The sequence below is a fragment of the Panthera onca genome, chromosome A3, assembly GCF_046562875.1.
Source record: "Panthera onca isolate mPanOnc1 chromosome A3, mPanOnc1 haplotype 2, whole genome shotgun sequence".
Taxonomy (NCBI): Eukaryota; Metazoa; Chordata; class Mammalia; order Carnivora; family Felidae; genus Panthera; species Panthera onca.
The window spans coordinates 135983808-136002230 of NC_138341.1; the positions used below are offsets into that span (position 1 = coordinate 135983808).

An 18423-nucleotide genomic window follows, 5' to 3' on the forward strand; every position below is an offset into this window, starting at 1 on the left:
AGCGCCAGGCGGAGGGGCCTGGCAGTGCCCGTAGGTTCCCCTGGGTGCAGCATTGTTATTCTAAGATAGGCTGTGACACTGCACCAAGCCCCAAGCCCTTCCTTTGAATGCTTGCCTCATCTCTGCATATACCCCCGGTTCTGAGAGCCAGGCCCCTCCGTCCCTGGTCATCCCAAAGAAAATTGCTAAGCCCGATGGGCTTTCCCCATTGGCTACCTGCTTTCAGAAATGCATTATTTTCAAAATTCCAAGTGGCAGGTGTTAAATATGTATCAATTACTCAACGTATTTAATTATGGGATTAACGCTGAGACACACTAAAGTATTTAAGGACACATTAAATGTATTATTTTAAAACTGTGATTAACACCGATTTTGGAGCATTTTGGAAGACTAATTAAATGATTGAAAACCACATTCTGGCATTACAATGTTTGCTCAACAAAAGCATTTGTGGAAATTAGGTGTAATTCAACCACCTCATTACACAATTGGTTGTTTAATTCTGTCTCCAGGCATTGGAGGTCATAAGATGAAATAGAGATTTCTAGAGCACGGTTGGGTTCTAGGACAGGTCTCTCCAATCTATAGGGTGTTGTCTTCTTCTGTCACCTTGTCCCCCCTTCCACCCTTCTCCAGTCACATTGACCTTCTACCTCTATCCCCCACCTCCCAAACCATGCTTCTTTGCACCTCAGTGCATTTGTGCTTGCTTTTCTCTCTGCCTGTGTGATCATTACCGCTGTTCCCTAAATCTGTTTGACTCTTCTCATAGGCATGCGGTAGATTGCACTCCACTGCCCAGCCCCTGGAAGTTAGGCAGCCCTAGTAACTTGCTGTCACTAAAGTAACGCGGGCAGATGGACACGTGTCGCTGGTGGGTAGGTTTCACAACCTGTTTGGGATTGACCCCCTCCCTTTCTCTTTGCCATGGCAACTGGAGATTTCCAGCCAGCGGCTTCTCCATCAACCTCAGATCTTGAAGTGAGAAAGATACCTCAGAATACTCGCTTATGCACAAGAAGTATAAATTAGAAACAAATTTTTATTTTGTTTTATGCCACTGAGACCTCGGGGTTGTTTTGTCTTGCAGCATAATCTAACGTCTCGGGCAGACACCATCAGGGACACTTTCTTCTGATTTTCCTTTGGCTGAAGACTTCTTACTTTTCAGACTCTTCTCAAGTATCCTGTCCTCAGAAAGGTTCTCTTTGTCCACCTCCCCCGCAGCCACTGTTGATCACATTTCCCTGCTTCATTTTCTTCATAGCACTTAAGGCCATCTGACATTATTTTATTTATGCACTTGCATTTCATTATTTCTGTGATGAATACTTTTCACACAAATATTATTTCTGAAATTAGAATGGATCTTAGGGTCCATAGTATGTCATGAAGGCCACGACATGGTCAAATTGTCCGTGCATGCATGAACCTCAAAAAGCCTAGAATCCAAGCCTAGCATTCCTTTCTGCAGTGAACACATGTAACTGATATGGAACTGACCAGTGTCAGCATACTGGAAGATCCTGGATTGGACAGTGAGCCCTGTTATAACCTCTATGAATGCCACGGTTGTAGGAACGGAGTGAATGATTTGAGCAAATCATTCCTGTTTAGCAACACTGCTGAAGTGGGAACTGAGGCAGAAAAACTGTATATAACCCTAAAGTCTGCTGAGAGCCCTGTGCTCATGACTTTTAATCCTTTTATGAGTTCTTTAAAGAAATGCTACATCATCAGCGCTATGGATGAATGCACAGAGGATGAGAGAGTGTGGAAAAAACCCAGACATTGATGAGCCTGAGTTGAAAAGTGATTCAGAAGAGTTGGACTCAGTATAAAGAAGTTTGAGGAATAACAACCAATTTATTTCCCTTGTATTTTCATTTTTATGTATGCACAATAGTAATATGTGATAAAAATCTGTCTAATTAAGTCTCAAAGAACCCTTTCAATAAGTAAAATTAAAAATTCTAAGTGATAAGAAAGCATTGTGTCACGGTTTAATTGGCAGCTTATTTTTCTTTCATAGCGGAACAAAAAATAATGGTGCTTCTTGCCATTGTGTGTCTTAGAGTTGATGAAATGTGGTATTTCTGTCGGAGGCTGCTCTTATCACAAAGACATCTGCTGTGTCATTCAATTCAATTTCAGTTGAGCTTAAAGAAGGCCTCTGGCCACTTAGAAAGTTGGCTCATTTGGAATCCGAGGCCCCTGTAATTTTAAATTTGCCCAGCCCTGAGTGGAGAAGAGCCAGTCTTGCTTCTGACCTTCCCTGGGTGGCACCAGGCCTTTCGACACCAGAGGAACGTCCACCCCCGAAACTTGGGCAGGTCCGTGTTACCAACCACAGTTATTCTGCTGAATTCATGAATTACCTGTACTTGTATTTAATTAATATTTTTCTTTTGAAGCCTTTTTTTTCAATAATTATAGACTCAAAAATAGTAGAGAGAAGTGCTGTTGACCCTTCATCCAGTTTCAATGACAACATCTTAATAACTCTGTACAATATCAGAAGTAAGAACTGACATTGTACAATGCAATTAATTATGCTGCAGACCTCATTCAGATTCCACCAGCATTCACATGCACTTGTGTGAGTGTGTGTAAGTCTGTGCAACTTTATCCTATGTAGACACTATCAAGATACAGCTGCCTGTGCTGCCCCTTTATGATCTCACTTCACTGTTTTCCCCTAACACACCCCTTCGCTGGCAATCATGTTCTCCATCTCTATAATTTTGTCATTTTGAGAGTATTACATAAAAATTGAATCCTATGGTACATATTATTGGCCTTTTGTCCTCAGCACAATGCTCTTGAGATTCATCCAAGTTGTGTGAATCAGGTCTGTTTGTTTGTTTTGCTTAATAGTATTCCATGTTGTAGATGCACCAGAGTTTGTTGAATCACTTACCTGTTGAAGGACATTTGGGTTGTTTCCAGTTGTTGGCTGTTGCAAATAAAGTACCTATCAACATGCACATAGAGGTTTGTATGTGAAAATAAGTTTTCATTTCTCAGGGATAAATTCCCAAATGTGCAATTGCCAAATTGTCTAATAAATGTATGTTTATTTCCATAAGAAGCCACCAGGATGGGGCGCCTGGGTGGCTCAGTCGGTTGAGCGTCCGGCTTCAGCTCAGGTCACGATCTCGCGGTCCGTGAGTTCGGGCCCCGCGTCGGGCTCTGGGCTGATGGCTTGGAGCCTGGAGCCTGTTTCAGTTTCTGTGTCTCCCTCTCTCTCTGCCCCTCCCCCATTCATGCTCTGTCTCTCTCTGTCTCAAAAATAAATAAACGTAAAAAAAAAAAAAAAGCCACCAGGATGTTTTTCAGAGTGTCCAATTTCTCATGTGGGTGATCACGTGTGGGTGACCTAGTTTATCTGCATCTCTGCCAGTATTTGGTATTGTTGGTTTTTTTAATTTTAGCTACTCTGATAGGTATGCAGTGATGGTTTTAGTCTGTGTTTCCTGATGGTGTTGAGTGTCTTCTCATGTGCTTTTAGACCATCTGTTTGTCCTCTTGGTGGAGCACCTGTTCATGTCTGATGTCCATTTTCTGACTGGATTTTTTTTAACCATTCAATTTTGAGAGTTCTTTATATATTCTAGATGCTAGTCTTTTATTCAATATATTATTTGCAAATATTCTTTCCAATGTTTAAAAAATAGATAATTTAGAGTAGTTTAAGGTTCACATCAAAATTGAAAGTACAAAGATTTCCCACATACTCCTGGCCCCCACATCGGCCTGACCTTCCCCACTATCAATACTCCGCACCAGAAGGGGCCATTTGTTACAACTGATGAATGCACACTGATACATCATCATCACTTAAAGTCTATAGTTTAAAATAAGGTCACTCTTGGTGGTGTGCATCCTATTGGTTTGGACAAATGTATAATAGTTTTGCCATTTCCAGAATGTCATATAGTTGGAATCATACAGTGGGTAGCCTTTTCAGATTGGCTTCTTTCACTTAGTAACGTGTTTCAGTTTCTTCCATGTCTTTTCATGGCTTGAAGCTCATTTCTTGTTAGCACTGAATAATATTCCATTGTCTGGATGGACTATGGCTTCTTTATTCATTCGCTTACTGAAGGACATCTTGGTTGCTTCCAAGTTTTAGCGATTATGAATAAAGCTGCTATAAATATCTGTGCAGGTTTTTTTGTGGGCATAAGTTTTCAGCTCCTTTGGGTAAACACTAAGGACCATGATTGCTGGATTATTTGCAAGAGTATGTTTAATATCATAAGACACTGTCATTGTGTTCCCACCAGCAATGAATGAGAGTTCCTCACCAGCCTTTGGTGTTGGCAGTGTTCCAGGTTTTGGCCATTCTAATACGTATGCAGTAGCATCTCATTGTTTTAATTTGCAATTACCTATTGACATATGATGTTGAGCATCTTCTAATATGCCTACTTGCCACCCGTATATCTTCTTTGGTGAGGTGTGTATTACGGTCTTTAGCTCATTTTTTAACTGGGTTGTTTGCTTTCTTACTGTTGAATTTTAAGAGCTCTTTGTATGTTTTGGATAACAGTCTTTATCAGATGTCTTTCACAAATATTTTCTCCCCATCTGTAGCTTATTTCCTCATTCCCTTTACACTGTCTTCCACAGAGCAAAAGTTTTTAATTAAAATGTTTTTAATTTTAACAAAGTCTAGCTGATTGGCTATTTCTGTCATGGATGGTGACTTTGGTGTTTTATCTACAAGGTCATTGCCAACCCCAAGGTCATCTAGGTGTTCTCCTATGTTATCTTCCTGGAGTTTTATAGTTTTGCATTTTGCATTTAGGTCAATGATTCACTTTGAGTTAATTTTTGTGAAGAGTGTAAGGTCCGTGTCTGGATTCATTAAAAAAATTTTTTTGCATGTGGATATCCAGTTGTTCCAACATCATGTGTTCAATAAAGCTTCTTTTTCATCCTCTTGAGAGTCTTTTGCAGAGCAAAATATTTAATTTTAATAGTCTAATTTATTCATTTTTTTCTTTTATGAATTGCATTTTTGGTGTCATATCTAAGAACTTTTTGCCTTCACCTTTGGTCCTGAGGCTTTTCTCCCATATTTTATTCTAAAATTTTTTTATTTTTTAAAGTTCATTTATTTTGAGAAAGAGAGTGAGCGGGTGGGGGAAAGGCAGAGAGAGAGGGAGAGAGAGAGAGAGACAGAGAGAAAGAGAGGGAAAATCCCAAGCAGGCTCTGTGTAGTCAGCACAGAGCCCGACACAGGCTCAAACCCACGAACCATGAAATTATGACCTGAGCCAAGATCAAGAGTTGGATGCTTAACTGTCTGAGCCATCCAGGTGCCTCTTTTCTAGAACCTTTATGGTTTTATGTTTGACATTTAAATCTACAATCCATTCCAAGTTCCTTTTTGTCTAAGGTGTGAGGTTTAGCATAGATTTTTTCTTTTTGCCTAAGACATGCAATTGCTCAGCATCATTTGTTGAAAAGATTATCCTTCCTTCATTAAATTGCTTTTGCACCTTTGCCAGAATCAGTCAAGCATGTTTGTGTGGGTCTATTTCTGGGTTCTTTATTCTGTTCTATTGATCTATGTGTTTATCTCCATCCATACCACACTGTCTTGATTACTGTGGCTATATAATAAGTCTTAAAATTAGATAGTATGATTCCTCTGACTTTATTCTCCTTTTTCAAAATCATTTTAGATATTCTGGTTCATTGAGATTTCCATATAAGTCTTCGAATAAAATTAATACTTCTAAGTTAGCTATTAAAATCTATTGAAAAGGGAAACACAAGTTTGATCTTTTAGCTACAGACATACTAAGTGACATCAGAATAAAAATATATCTACTGCAATTTAAAATATTCATTTGTAAGTCATGTGAAATGATCTCTTGGACCACCAGGTTGGTCCAGACCCTCATCTCCTAGCACCACTGTATTGGGAGGGAGGCTCTCCATGGAATGCTAGCTGTGCCCTTTGGAGAAACCCTGTCCCTTGTCTAGGGCTGGCTCAGCAGTGGCTGACTGGCTGCCCAGCAGTTCTCTGTAAGATGGCTTGCAGCTTCTGGGTTAACCCAAAGATCAAGCTCTGACCAACTGTGAGGCCCTGTATAGACTAAATGAACCAGTTTCTCCCTTGTTCTACTTGAGTGTCAGGTGGAAAGAGTCAGGAATTGGCAGTGGGAATAGGGTGAAAGCCATGAAAAAGCAGAGACACGAGGGAGTGAGGCACACAGAAAGCCGTAGACACCTGTGTGAAGGTTATCCTGTCCGCCATGGTGGAAGCACTGGTGTGCCTCCTCTGGCCTGGCAGCACCCAGGGAAGGTGGGGAACTAGACAACCAGGCACTCCAGAGCTGTCCTAGGTCCTGAACAGTCCTCTTCCCTTGGTAAGACCTCAAGTCCATGGTTGGGATGGTCTAGATACTCTTCTTCAACAATGCCTCCATGCTTAAGGGAGTGTTTCCAAAGCTTGGGGTTCATAGAAACTGTGGGTGGCACAGAACCTGGAGCTGAATAATGATGCACTGCCAAAATGAGAAGTTAGCCTAACCTAGACGGGTAGGTGCTTAACACTTAGGCCCTCTTACCCGCTTTTAACAAAGAGAGGTGGCCTTGGCTTTAGAGCTCCTGATGAGCATTACTCTTTTCAGGTAGATTTTCATTACATTGTTGTCTTCATTGTAGTTTTTGATAGTAATTTGCTCATGCATTTTTTTTTTTTCTCCTTGAACAGGGCCTAGTATAGAGTACAGGTTCAGATTCTTAGCTGATGACTAACTGAATGAATTGGACGTTTTTTTTTTTCATAATTATTTGATTTTTTTTTTTTTTTTCCTTTTCTACTCCCTCTGACTCTGAGCCCCATGAAGGCAGGGATGGACTGTGCTTTGCTTTTCCTTCACTGTTTTGTTCGTAGGGCCAAGCAAAGTGCTGGCACAGGAAGCCCTCGAATGCGTGACTATTGCTTGTCTTGGTTAGCAAGCAGACAGGTGAATGAGGAAGGCATGGGAAAGTCAAAACTAACGGCCTGGCCTTGCTCTCTGTTTTGGCTCCTGTAGGAAGCTGATGTAACTGGCTCGTGTGGGCCCAGTGCACTGTCCACGTCAGAAACTTGGCTGGTCATTCCTTCCTCGAAAGCCTCTTTGCAAGGGCGCTGGTCTCTGCACTGATTGCCTCGAACACACCCTGTCTTCTTTCACTCCCATCACAGCCGGCCCGGCCCTACCTGCCTCTCCTGGTTTCACACCCACCTGGGACTTTGCCGCTGGCCAGGAGAAAACCGTTTCCAGGGTCTGGACCCTGAGTCCTGCCTCAGGGTCCCACTGAATGGGGGCCCAGAGTGAGGCCTGGTCAGCTTTTCTTTTTGCCTCTGGGAAGTCAGCTGGAACAGGAGTCTGAACTTTAATTTCACTTTCTCTTTTTGCTGGTCTCTAATCATCTGCCACGTCCTGCGGACCGTACTGCAAGCCTGGCTGAAGATTTCTTCAAAAGAAAACCCCCAACCAGGCCGGACACATTAGTGTTGTCAGCACGACTGTTACCCTCCTTCAGAAGAAAGGTCAACAAATAATTTCAGCTTTGTTTAAAGCCTCTTTAATGGATTCTATAAAATGCTCTAATTACCAATGATTATCCATCGAAGTGCTTGCAAGCTTTTTAAAGCCCTTCTACACCCATTTCACTTTGTTCACACAGAGTTCAAGTTCTCTGGTGTACTTAAGCAAGAGGAGGCATTTCTTTTCTTATTTATTTATTTTTTTGATCATGTAATGTGGAGTGTTTGTAGGGCAGGCAGGCTCTCTCTCGTCTTGGTCTGAAGCAGAGAGCTTTCACTCTACTCTTTATCTTGTTGCCCAATAAGAAATGAACTGCCATCTATATGATACGGAAGTTCTTCTTGTCAAACATACTGTACTTGCCGTCTGGTTTAGTCCGAATCCCATGCGGTGTCTCATTTGAGCCCCACCGCGGGGAACCGGAGGGTCCGCTTGGACAGGATTCTCAGCTTCTGCTGCACTACGGACATTTGAGCTGGATCATTCTCTCCTGGTGGCGTTTAGCAGTATCCCTGGATGCTACCCACTGGGTGCCAATAGCACTACACCCCCGTTGCGACAACCACAAATGTCCCCTGGGGGGAGGGGTGTCAAAATTATCCTTGGTTAAAAACTGTTTTTAGAGGAGGCGGCTGAGGCTCAAGGCCCATCAACGGGGGACCGTGGGGCGGGTATCTGCTGGCACAGGGTGGGGGGGGGGGGCACGGCAGCCCCCAATCCAGCAGAGCGCGCCACCTCTTCCTCTCCTGTCCCCTGCTCTGCGTCCCGCTGCCTGTCCTGCTGCCCATTTCCAGCGTGAACGTCTCCATTCGGCAAAGTTGCCTCCTGGAGGTTAAGGGTTTCATGTTCTGTTCTTCCGCCTCCGAAGCCTCAGGCTCCCGAGGATCAGACGACGGGTCCGCTTTTCGCACCGCCCGGCAGGGGACGGCGCGCCGGGGGCTCTCAAGCCAGTCGGGGGCGCGTGCCCCACAGCGCCCCGTGAGCTCGCGTGGCTGTGCCCCTGGGCGGGAGGGGCGGGAGTGGAGCCACCGGGCTGGGGGCTAAGCCGCCGACGGCGCCCCCGGGCCCCCGGAGAACATTCTGCACTCCTCGTGTGTCCCCCGTCCCGCTGGAACCGCGGCCTCGGGCTCACCGCTCACCGCGTGCCGCGCGACCTCACCCCGTGCACCGTGACGCCACCCCCTCAGCGTCTCCCTCCGCCGGCTTCCCTTCCCGCCCAGGTAGTGGACTCGGGCGACAGCTCCACGGCGGGGTGGGCGGGTGGGAGTGCGCGTGCGCGGTGCACGCGCGCACGCGCGCGCATGCGTCGCTCACCGCCTTTGCGTGCGTGTGCGTTCGTGGTGTGGGGACGGGCGCGTGCGCGTGTCGTGATGGCTGGCGCTGCTCTTCAGGGCCCAGGTGCCCCGTGGGGGCTGACCTCACGCACGCTTTGGAAACGCTGGATTGAACAAGTGGAACGGGGTTCTGAATTGCAGGACTTCTCAGAGCCTTTAGCTGCTAATGTGCTCCGTGACTCTCACAGGACAACACCGGATACAACAGTTGCCAAAGTCTTTTGACCACAGGACCCGTTTTCTTTTCACGGCGTACCTTCGCGTCGCCGCTCGCGCGATATTCTTCGGGGAGAGGGTCGTCCGGATGGGAAGGCGCACCTGATTCCCCCTCGTTGGCCAGTTCTAAGGTAGCTTTGAGACCAGGAGGGTTAAGAAGGGACCCAGTATGGAGACCCCAACGCCCCTTGGGTTTGATGGCTCCCAAGAGGCTGGATTCTGAGCAGGACCCTGGAGAAGAGGAAGCCTTCCCCAAGCCGTGGCGCTAAGTCTGGACGACCTGACGCGCCTGTCCGTGTCAGTGGCCGTGGCAGTGAGCGGTGTGGCCGCAGGAGCCGGGGCCGGGGGTTGCGGGGGAGCCCAGAGGGCGACGCGCCCATCCCCCCCCCCCCCCCCCTCCTCCTCCTCCTCCTCCTCCTCCTCCTCCTCCTCCGGGGGAGAGGTGAAAGGGGCTAGAACGCAGGAAGAGAAGGGAAAACAGAAGTTTCCATTTGTACCGGATGGTTTTGTTTTTTTATCTGTTTGCAAATGTTCAGTGTAATGGTTTGAAACCCAGACGTGTAGCTGCCGCCGCCCACACACAGAGCTGCAGTGGCACTGAGCTTCAGCAGGCAAACCGTATCACCAGCGTCGGCCATTAAACCCGAACCCACACCAGGGCAGGCTGCACACCTACCCCCCGGTGTCCCTCTGCCACCCCCACCACCGCCCCGGCACCCCCGACACCCACCACCCTCCACACACACGATTTTTTTTTTTTTTTTTTTTTTAAATTTCCAGCACTCGGTTTTCTCTAGAGAAGGCATAGAGAGAAGCAAGGCAGAGATGGGACGAGCAGGGAGAATACTCCTGCCTCATCGGAGCCACCGGTTTTCCGGAGAGCGCGGCAGCCCCCACCTGCCTGTGGACTGAGCACGTGAAGGTGAGAGAGGTCTTTGTGATTTCTTTATGCACCTGGAGGTCTGGGATGCAAGGCCAGATGAAGGGACCTTAATCCTTGAGCCTTGTCTGTTGCCTCCCGAGTGATTATATCAGGCAAGCATGATGGATGCTTCCTTCCAAGCACACGTAGTTCTCTCTGACACAAGCCCCCAGTCAGGTCCCTGTGAGAGCTTTTGAACCAGGGGGCTTCTGATTCCCCCCTCCTCCACTTTCCAGCACAGCCTCCCAAGCCTGAGCTGTGGAATAAGGTCTGAACCCGCCTTTGGCTTGACCTGTTGATTTCCACCTGAGGCTGCTAACCCTTCCTCCCCGAAGCGAGTGCTGACCCCATTCTTTTGGGGCCGTGTGGAATGGGGCTCCATGCAAGGGGCTTTGGGAAACCTGTTTCCCCGGTGGCCCCAAGCCCAGTCATCAGAAGCAATCAGACCCAGCTGTCCAGCTAATCTGTACGAAATAGGCTTCCTTCCCAGTAGAAATCAACAAAGTTTAAAATAGAAGGGACTGTAATCGGAAACAAAGCTATAGAGTTCTGTGTGTGATGCAACAGGGTAGAAACATCCGCATGGAAAATATTAAGGACAAATTACATAGCTCCCAGCCATGTGAGCCAGGAAAAGAGATGATTTCCTTGCTTATTAAGCATGTTTGTGGGCCGGAGGGTAGCCAAGTGGGGACATCTCTTCTGGAAGGTTTGAACCACACAACACGAAGGGGAGAAATAGAAGAACAACAACAAAGATGGAGGGAGAGAAAAGAGGCCATAATCTAACGTACACGTAGGAGAGAAACAGATGAAAAAACTCCGAATTCTGTGCAGTCAGGGGATGAATCAGTTGGAATAGACCTATTTTTAGTTTTCAAGATCTGCTGTTACATTTTGCCTGGCATTAATTAGTGTCACAGGCATGTTTCACCCACTGGTTCAGAAGGGCCTTAGCATGTCATTCAAAGCGGGAGACGCCGGCCCTCGTGTATGGGCGCCCTCCGGTCCTACGAGTCTGTCTCCGACACACACGTGTCCAGAATGTTCTGCTCTCTGACCTTGCCCTCTCTGGGCGTATCCGTTAATCTCTTGGCTCCAGCCCTTGGAGGTCTGGCCACTGGCCAAGAGAGAGTTGTGATTTTGCCATGCTTTGTTTTTCCAAAAGGAAAGGCTGTACGAGCTGAAATTGGGGGGGGGGGAAGAAAAACGATATTGGATCATAGCTTAGATAAACAAAACTGGCTTTGGAAGCAACTCTGCCACCCCAGAGAAGAAGAGCGAGGTCCCCGATCTCCAAACAAGGCTGATTTTGATAGAGCAGATTTCATGACCGAGGAACATCTTCCCGATGTAGTTTAGACACAGTGTAATATTTTAGCAGGAACTAATTTTGGGGCTAGGTTGATCGCATGTTGGCACGGTCGCATGTGTGTGAAGCTAATTACCCTGAAAAAGCCTGTTGGTGTTTCAGAGCTGAGGCTGTAAACCTGATGAGCAGTTTAAATGTAGGACTTAGCATGGGCGTGGCACCTTGCTTTCCGAGGTGACAACAGGACAGCAGCCAGCTTGAGTCAGAGGCAAGAATGAGAGGTGGAAGGCCAAACGGTAGTGGAGCTGTGGGGACAACTGTTTCTGTATCTTTGCAACGATGATCCGGTCAATAAGAAAGTGGGAGTACATCAGGGGCCCTAATCACAAGAGACCCGCCTTCTGTTCTCTGACGTTATTCAGACTGTTCTCCTGCTGTCCTAGAGTCAGACCGCGTCGCCAGCTGCTAATGGTTCAGTGCCACTTGTCAAGGCCTGTGTAGGTCTTCGTTTAGTTTACAGTTCACTTCTGGTTGGCCCATCCAAGACAGGAGCGTGGACGATCTCTTCCGAGCAGGCTGGGAGAGTTCCCAGGGCATGGGGCTGGCCTCTGTGTTGAGTGTAGAAACGGAGTGCAGATGAGCCCTGGCCAACTCAGTTTTCAGTCCTGAAGAAGAGGTGCCAACTGAATTTCTGAAGTTGAAGAGCACGGGTCAGAGGGTATGAGGAAGCAGGGCACTGACCTTGGGTGTCATGCCCTGAGGCCCCACCCCTTCCATCCCTCCACCCAGACAGCTGATTCAAGGGTCTTGGGCCCCCCAGTCTCAGTTAAGTGCCTCGGCCCTCCTGACCACCCCATGCCCCTTGAATGCTGCTGGCCACATCCTTCACCAGGGCATCTCTGGCCTGGCATCCTGAGCAGGCAACGCTGGGTTATTCTGGGCTGGGGACACCTGTGTTCAGCCATGGCGAGAGGTCACGAAGGGGGAGGCAAAGAATCGTCTCTCTATTGGTAATAAGGATCTCTGGCCCCTTTCAGGCCAGCCGTGTCCGTGGCCATGGCTGTACAAGCTGAGGGCCATCTCAGCATGTCAGATAAGGCAGGTGGCTTTCAGACTTTTGAGACCTGACTTGAGGATGCCATTAGAAATCAAAGGAGATCTTCCTCTGGTGCCCAAAGCCTATAGAGTTCTTTGATTGCTTTGTGATCTCTTTACGCGCGGGGAGGACCGATATACGAGATCAGATGAGATCGTAATCCTTGAACCCTGTCTCAGTGGTGATGAAAGTCCCAACTAGAGAAGGTCCTGGTCCTGCCTCGTGCTGTGTCAGGGAAAGGCTTTACCTGCGTTTCTCCCTTTCATCCTTGCCAGGGGCCCGTGAGGCTGGTGTGCTTTCCCATCACTGCTTCAAGGAGGAGGAAACTGCAACGTTCCCCTTTTATTTTTAGTGTTTTTATCTTAAAAATATGAAACATCTGCATTGCACTCCATAGAGCATCCATCGATCTTACTGTGAAGTCACACTCGCCGCTAAAAAAAAGAAATCCGGAAGGAAAATGGTCACTCCCAAGCGTGGTCCGTGTTCACCTGTAGGGTCAATAGGTGGTCCTTCCGTGGCCCTTCGCCCATTCCAGAAGGACAGGTGTCCCGGCTGGAGAAACCCGAGCTGAGTCCACTGGAGGGTCAGCCTGCAGCGCCCCGGGTGCAGTGCTCTGTGCACATTTTGTGTTTGTGCCTTCCGCGCTTGACGGTGACTCCCGGTCAGAGGTTGGACTCCCCGAGCCGTGTCCCTTCCCTGCCACGGCTACCCACCCCCCGCGTGAATAAGGAATTGGGCACGTGCTCACCCCTGTGCTCTGCAGAGGGTCCCAGGCGACTGGTGTGTGATGGGGAAGCTGGGCAAGGGGCTCGGGGGAGGAGGCTCTTACCCGTGTGGGGCGGGGCTCTCCTGGGAGCCCCCAGAGGGAGAGCCTCCCTCCCCAGCGGCCCCTGCCCACAGGCCCTCCCTCTTCCTCTGCGACCTGCCACGGGCCTCACATCCTGAGAGGAACCCTAGAAACGGGCCCTGTTGATGCAAACACACGTACCCTTCGCCACAGGAAGCGTCGCCTCACGTTCGCAGCGACAACCACCGGGCTCCTCGCAGAAACCAAAGAGGAACAGATTTTAGATTTTTAACTAAGTTAGGAAACACACATCCCTCCCTCCCTCTCTCAGCAATTTTCAGTTCACCTCACGTGTAACCTCTGTGCTCCCTGTCCTACACTGGGAAGCCGGGCACTTAGGAAATCAGGTCCGTGTTCTCTGGGTGTGGGTGGAAGCCGTGAGAAAAGAGAGCGTTAGGAGCAGTGGAAGCCGGTGGGCATCGAGTCCCGGGTGGCGTGGTCACATAAAATGACAGGATCCCCAGTTACAATGTGAATTCCGGGTATGCAGCCAGATAACGTTTTTGTCTTGCTTTCGGTATAAATGTGTCCTCAGTACTGCACGGGACATGCTCACACTAATGTTTTATTCATCGTTTCTTTGAAATTCACATTTAACTTGGCACCCGCATTTGTATATATTTGCTACATCTCGCGACCATAGGGGCACAGGGGGCCCAGCATCCGAGACCCCGAAACTGCATCCGGGAAGAACGTGGGGCCCGCTTCTCCACCCAGACTTCCCCCCGGCCCTCCGATAATAGCGAGGCAGCCCGTCGCACTCTGGCAGGTGCTCGGCACCAGGCAGATGCCAACGTTTTCTGTGCGGGAAGGGCTCGTTGGGTGCGCCCGCTGGAGGGGTGCCGTTTTATCGGTCGTTCGCGGGGAGACACTGAGGCCCAGGGAGGCGGGTGTGACTTGCTGGGTGCTCAGAGTCAGCTCTTGGCCCGTCTCACCACATAGTACTTTCTAGTAGTGGGTGGTAAGCAGCACGAATCACTGAGAGAAACCAGGCTTCAGAGGAGCAGTAATGACAGGTTAGCTTGGGAGTGCTCTGTGCAGAGATGGGAAGGCTGTGTCAATACATGCAAATTATATGCAAATACTTTGGCCCCCTTGCAGGCTCACCTACCTGATGGGGACCCCCCCCCCCGCCCCCCGCCAGCACAGCCCCTGCCACCCTGGGTTTCTGGCAGGCCAGGTGTACCCGGCTGAGCGCTGCTGGGCCCCCGGCGAGGTCCACGTCCCCAGGCGCACGTGGGCCGGGACAGGAGGCGTGTGTGTGTGTGTGCGTGAGCGAGTGCACACACGTGCTCTCTCTGTGCGGATGAAGAAGCGAGGGGGCTGGCGTGGAGGTGGATGTGTGGGGCTGGAGGAGGCGTGTTGACATGTGCGTGACTTTGCCGCCTTGAGCTGTGCACGCAGGCTGCATGGTTCCCGTCTCCTGGGGTGACCTCTCCTGAGGCGGGAGGCAGCCCCTTTCTCTGGGCACCCTTGTGCTGAGATGGCCGGCTCTGGATGCTACTGAGGACAGTAACTGCAACCGTCACGCGCCCGTGACGTCTGCCCGGAGGTCGGCCTGTCCCGTGGCGAGCGCCTCGTACCTGATTCTCCCGAGTGCCTGTGTGATGATGATTGTCCCCGCTTGACAGGCAGGCGGATACACCGAGGCTTTGACGAGTAAGGTGGCTTGCCCACGACTGAGGAGACACCCGGCCGAGCTCACCCCCAGATGCCCCAGGCTCCTGCGGCCCGCCGCCCAGCCAGGTGCATCACTGCCCGCTGAATCAAAGACAGTATTCAGACCTCGATCCTGGGCACGGACTTTCTGAAGAGGGAGCGCCGTCTTGAAAAGTTCTCGGTGGGGGTTTGCGTCAAATGAACTGAGATGGTCTGGGATTCGTATTCTCAGAGTTAAGACGGCTGGCCTCGGACATCGGGGGCGCTGGGAGGCGTTCTCCGAGACGGGGTCTGAGCACAGGGGCTGCTGACGGAGAGGGGGTCGCCCGTCTCTCTTGTTAGCTGAAGCAGGGAGCTCGGTGTCGTGGGGACACGTGCTGGTGGGGCCGGTAGCCTGGGTCTGAATGGCGTCTTTGCTGGCGACGGGCCGAGTGGTTGGCTCCAAGCTGCCCCACCTGTGTGAACCTCCTTCTCCTCTTCTGTAAAGCGGGCGTGCGTAGTGACCGCCTGCCCCCCGTCGTGGCTCGGAGGTGTGGCTGGCCTGTCCCCCCACCAGTGTTGGCTGTTATTAGTCTTTGCTGTGCGCTGGGGGCCGCAAGAGGTCCGGCGGTAGAAAATGTGTGACTCTGACCTTTGAAGGTCCCGGCGTCCAGAGAACCAAGCGTTGGGATCAACAGTAAGCTTTGGGAACGCCAGGCTGGCGGAGCAGGTGCGAGCGGGAGCACAGGGCACCGGTGGGGGGGGGGGTGGTGGTGTCCTGAGCTGTTCCGTTTGGGGGGAGGGCTCGTCCACTCTTTCACTCCTGCCGGGCGGCAGCCTTGGAGCTGGCGACAAGGTAGAAAGGTCCCCGGCCTGTGGGGTTTGCGTCACGAGCAAGCCATGACACCTGTAACGTTCCGTGACAACCGTGGTGAGTCCGGAGGTCCGACTTGGCCTTGGAGCGGGCATCTCAGAAGGCTGCCCTGGGGGCTGGGGACGGGCTGACAGATGAAGGCCTCGCGGGGACGGTGAGGCAAGGGGGAAAGGAAGGAGTTCTGGCCGTGGGGCCCGGTCCTGACGGGGCTGGAGTGTGAGCCGTGGCGAGGCCAGTGCCGCTGGGACGCAGGAACAGGATGCGGGCTTTGGGGAGGGACTCCAGAGGCGACAGAGGCCGGGGCCCCGCGGGTCGTGCAGGCTGAGCAGATCACGGAGTTACGGGACCCCCAAGGGGTTGTCACTGGTGTGAGGTGCTGGGTGTAACCGTGTGTTTGGGGGCTGTCCCTCTGGCCGTGGAGTGGAGAGCGGGTCTGTGAGGGACAAGGGGGAAGGTAGGTACTGGCTTGCGCCAGCCGTGGCCCCACGACCGGACCACAAATCCTTCCTGGCTGCCCTCGTCGTCCCCAACCTGCTTGGTGCCTGGAGTGGCGTCTGCACCGACCCCGTTCCTGAGGTCCCCCCTCCCCTGGCCTCCCCGCCACCTTCCTTGGGAGAACGTGTGTGTCGGCTGCTGGCCCGCTGGCTCGGAGTTCTTCCCCGCCGTGCCACGTTCTGCGCGGCTGGACCCGAGGGGAACAGGAAGGAGTCTGCAAGATGTTCAGCGCGCTCAGGATCCGCTGGCTGCCTCTGGAGGAGGTCAGGGCCGCTTCCCGTTTGTCCTCACGGGACCAGGCGCATCTGCACGGGCTGGGCTTCCCGGGGAGGCCGCGAGGTGAAGAGCGTCACTGTGCCGAATGCTGTCCGGGCGGCTTGGGTCTCCCAGCTGCCGGGACCTGATTGGGAGGCTGGCGGGACATGCCTGCCTGTCCCTGTGGGGGGCAGGTCAGAGATGGGGTGTCCCCGCCGTGCTGAGCTGCCGAGGGACAGGGACTCTGCGGGCCAGACCAGCCTCACAGAGGGAACTACCGCCCCGTGGCTTCGCGCTGCGGCGAACTCCCTTGAAAAAGCCACAGGTGACATTTGCCCTCCCAAGGCGGCCGAGGCCTTGTTCAGCAGTTACTTATGAAGCACCTACTTGGGGCTGGGCCCAGAAAGTTAGATTTGTGTCCATCTTTTCAAGGAGGGCATAGTGTAGTGAGAGAAAGTGTCGTGTCCGGTGGTCCTTGCGGTACACTGTGCTGGGAGCGGGGGGCGGGAGGCAGGAGGTGGAAGCTGCCACGGGGCCCTGGAAGGGGAGGGGGTCCCCGCTGCCCGAGCGAGTTGGGTCATGCCTTGTGGAGGACACAGCATTTAAACAGCCTGGATCCATTTTTCCCCGCTCAGGGGCAGGGAGGCGTGCACCCAGAGCTGGGCTTCTCTGAGGATGCACCTCTGCATGTTCACACACGCGGCTAAATCCCGTAGAAGGCGTGTACGGCCCCTTTCGAATGGGCACCCGTGTGGTCTCGTCTCCGAGCAGCTTGACGAGTGCCAGGTTCAGGGCGGAAAACAGTAAGTGATTCGGTAGCGCACGTCCTTTGCTAGGAGTTTTGTTTCGGCCCCTGGGGGGTCCCGTATGCTCCACAGCAGCACATGTCAGATTTCTTCTTCTTCCATTCGCTCTCTCTCACGCGGTGTTTCCCTTCTCCAGACTCTGTGAAAAGTTCCTTCCTCTGTTCTGACCCTGCTGTTTCTCTCGGCTGCTCTCCCCACCTTCACACCTCGTCTGATCTTTTCTTACAATACAATTTCTCCTGTGGCCTAAAAAGCTCTGCATCGTCCGTTGTCTGCCCGCCCTTTGCCCTGTCATCCTGCTCTCTCCTCTGCTATTATTACTCCGTATGCCCTTGGCCTTCTGCCGGCCTTAACCTGCCAATGGAGTGCTTGCCCCGGAGCCTTTGTACGTAGTGATCCCTCTGTCTGGAACCCGTTGCGCTCGTGTTTCGTCATAGCTGAATCTTTCTTATATTACAGGTCTCTTCCCAAGGATGCTCCCCCTTCCCTTTCTCTCACCCCTCATCAACCCATTCCATTTTTCTGTCCTCAATACACTTATTTTTCTCGGAAATTACCCCACTCCTTTATGTGTTTTCTTAGTTATGATTCTCTCTCTCACTATGCTGTCGGCCTCACGAGGGCAGGGACCTTCTCTGTCTTCTTGTCCCCTGATCCTCTGACCTAGAACAGACTTTAGAACCTGGCTGGTACTCAAGAAATATTTGGTGAACGTGTACCTGTTGAATGCAAATCCCCAGACACCTGGCGGGGGGGGCAATGTCTTCATTTTTCATTGCTCTTTTGGGCTAGTATCTGCCTGTTTGGAATTTACCCGTATTTTCTCCCCAGTTATCTTGATTATGCATCACAGGAAAGAAGAAAGAGCATGTCGGTGAAGCCCAAACCCTCTCAAGGCAGCGGGAAGTGAACAGACTGCACAAAGCCAGGACACCTTTTAGCGGTCAGGAAAACAGGCAAGGCTGGGCACACGTGTGCATCGTGTGAGCGTGTGTCTGTGTCTACACACACGTGCAGGTTACACCAGGACAGAATTCGTGACAGCCAGAGCTCGGCATCACGGGTA

General features: G+C 51.0%; 1 protein-coding gene across 1 annotated transcript in view; it reads left to right on the plus strand.

Moving 5' to 3' along the window:
* Positions 1 to 9893: 9893 nt before the first annotated feature.
* ZNF831 (zinc finger protein 831) overlaps positions 9894 to 18423 on the plus strand; it is a 111175-nt gene continuing 102645 nt past the window's right edge. Inside the window, exon 1 of the mRNA XM_078443902.2 lies at positions 9894 to 10031. The gene's annotated coding sequence lies outside the window, so the exon portion shown is untranslated. The remainder of the gene's footprint in view (positions 10032 to 18423) is intronic.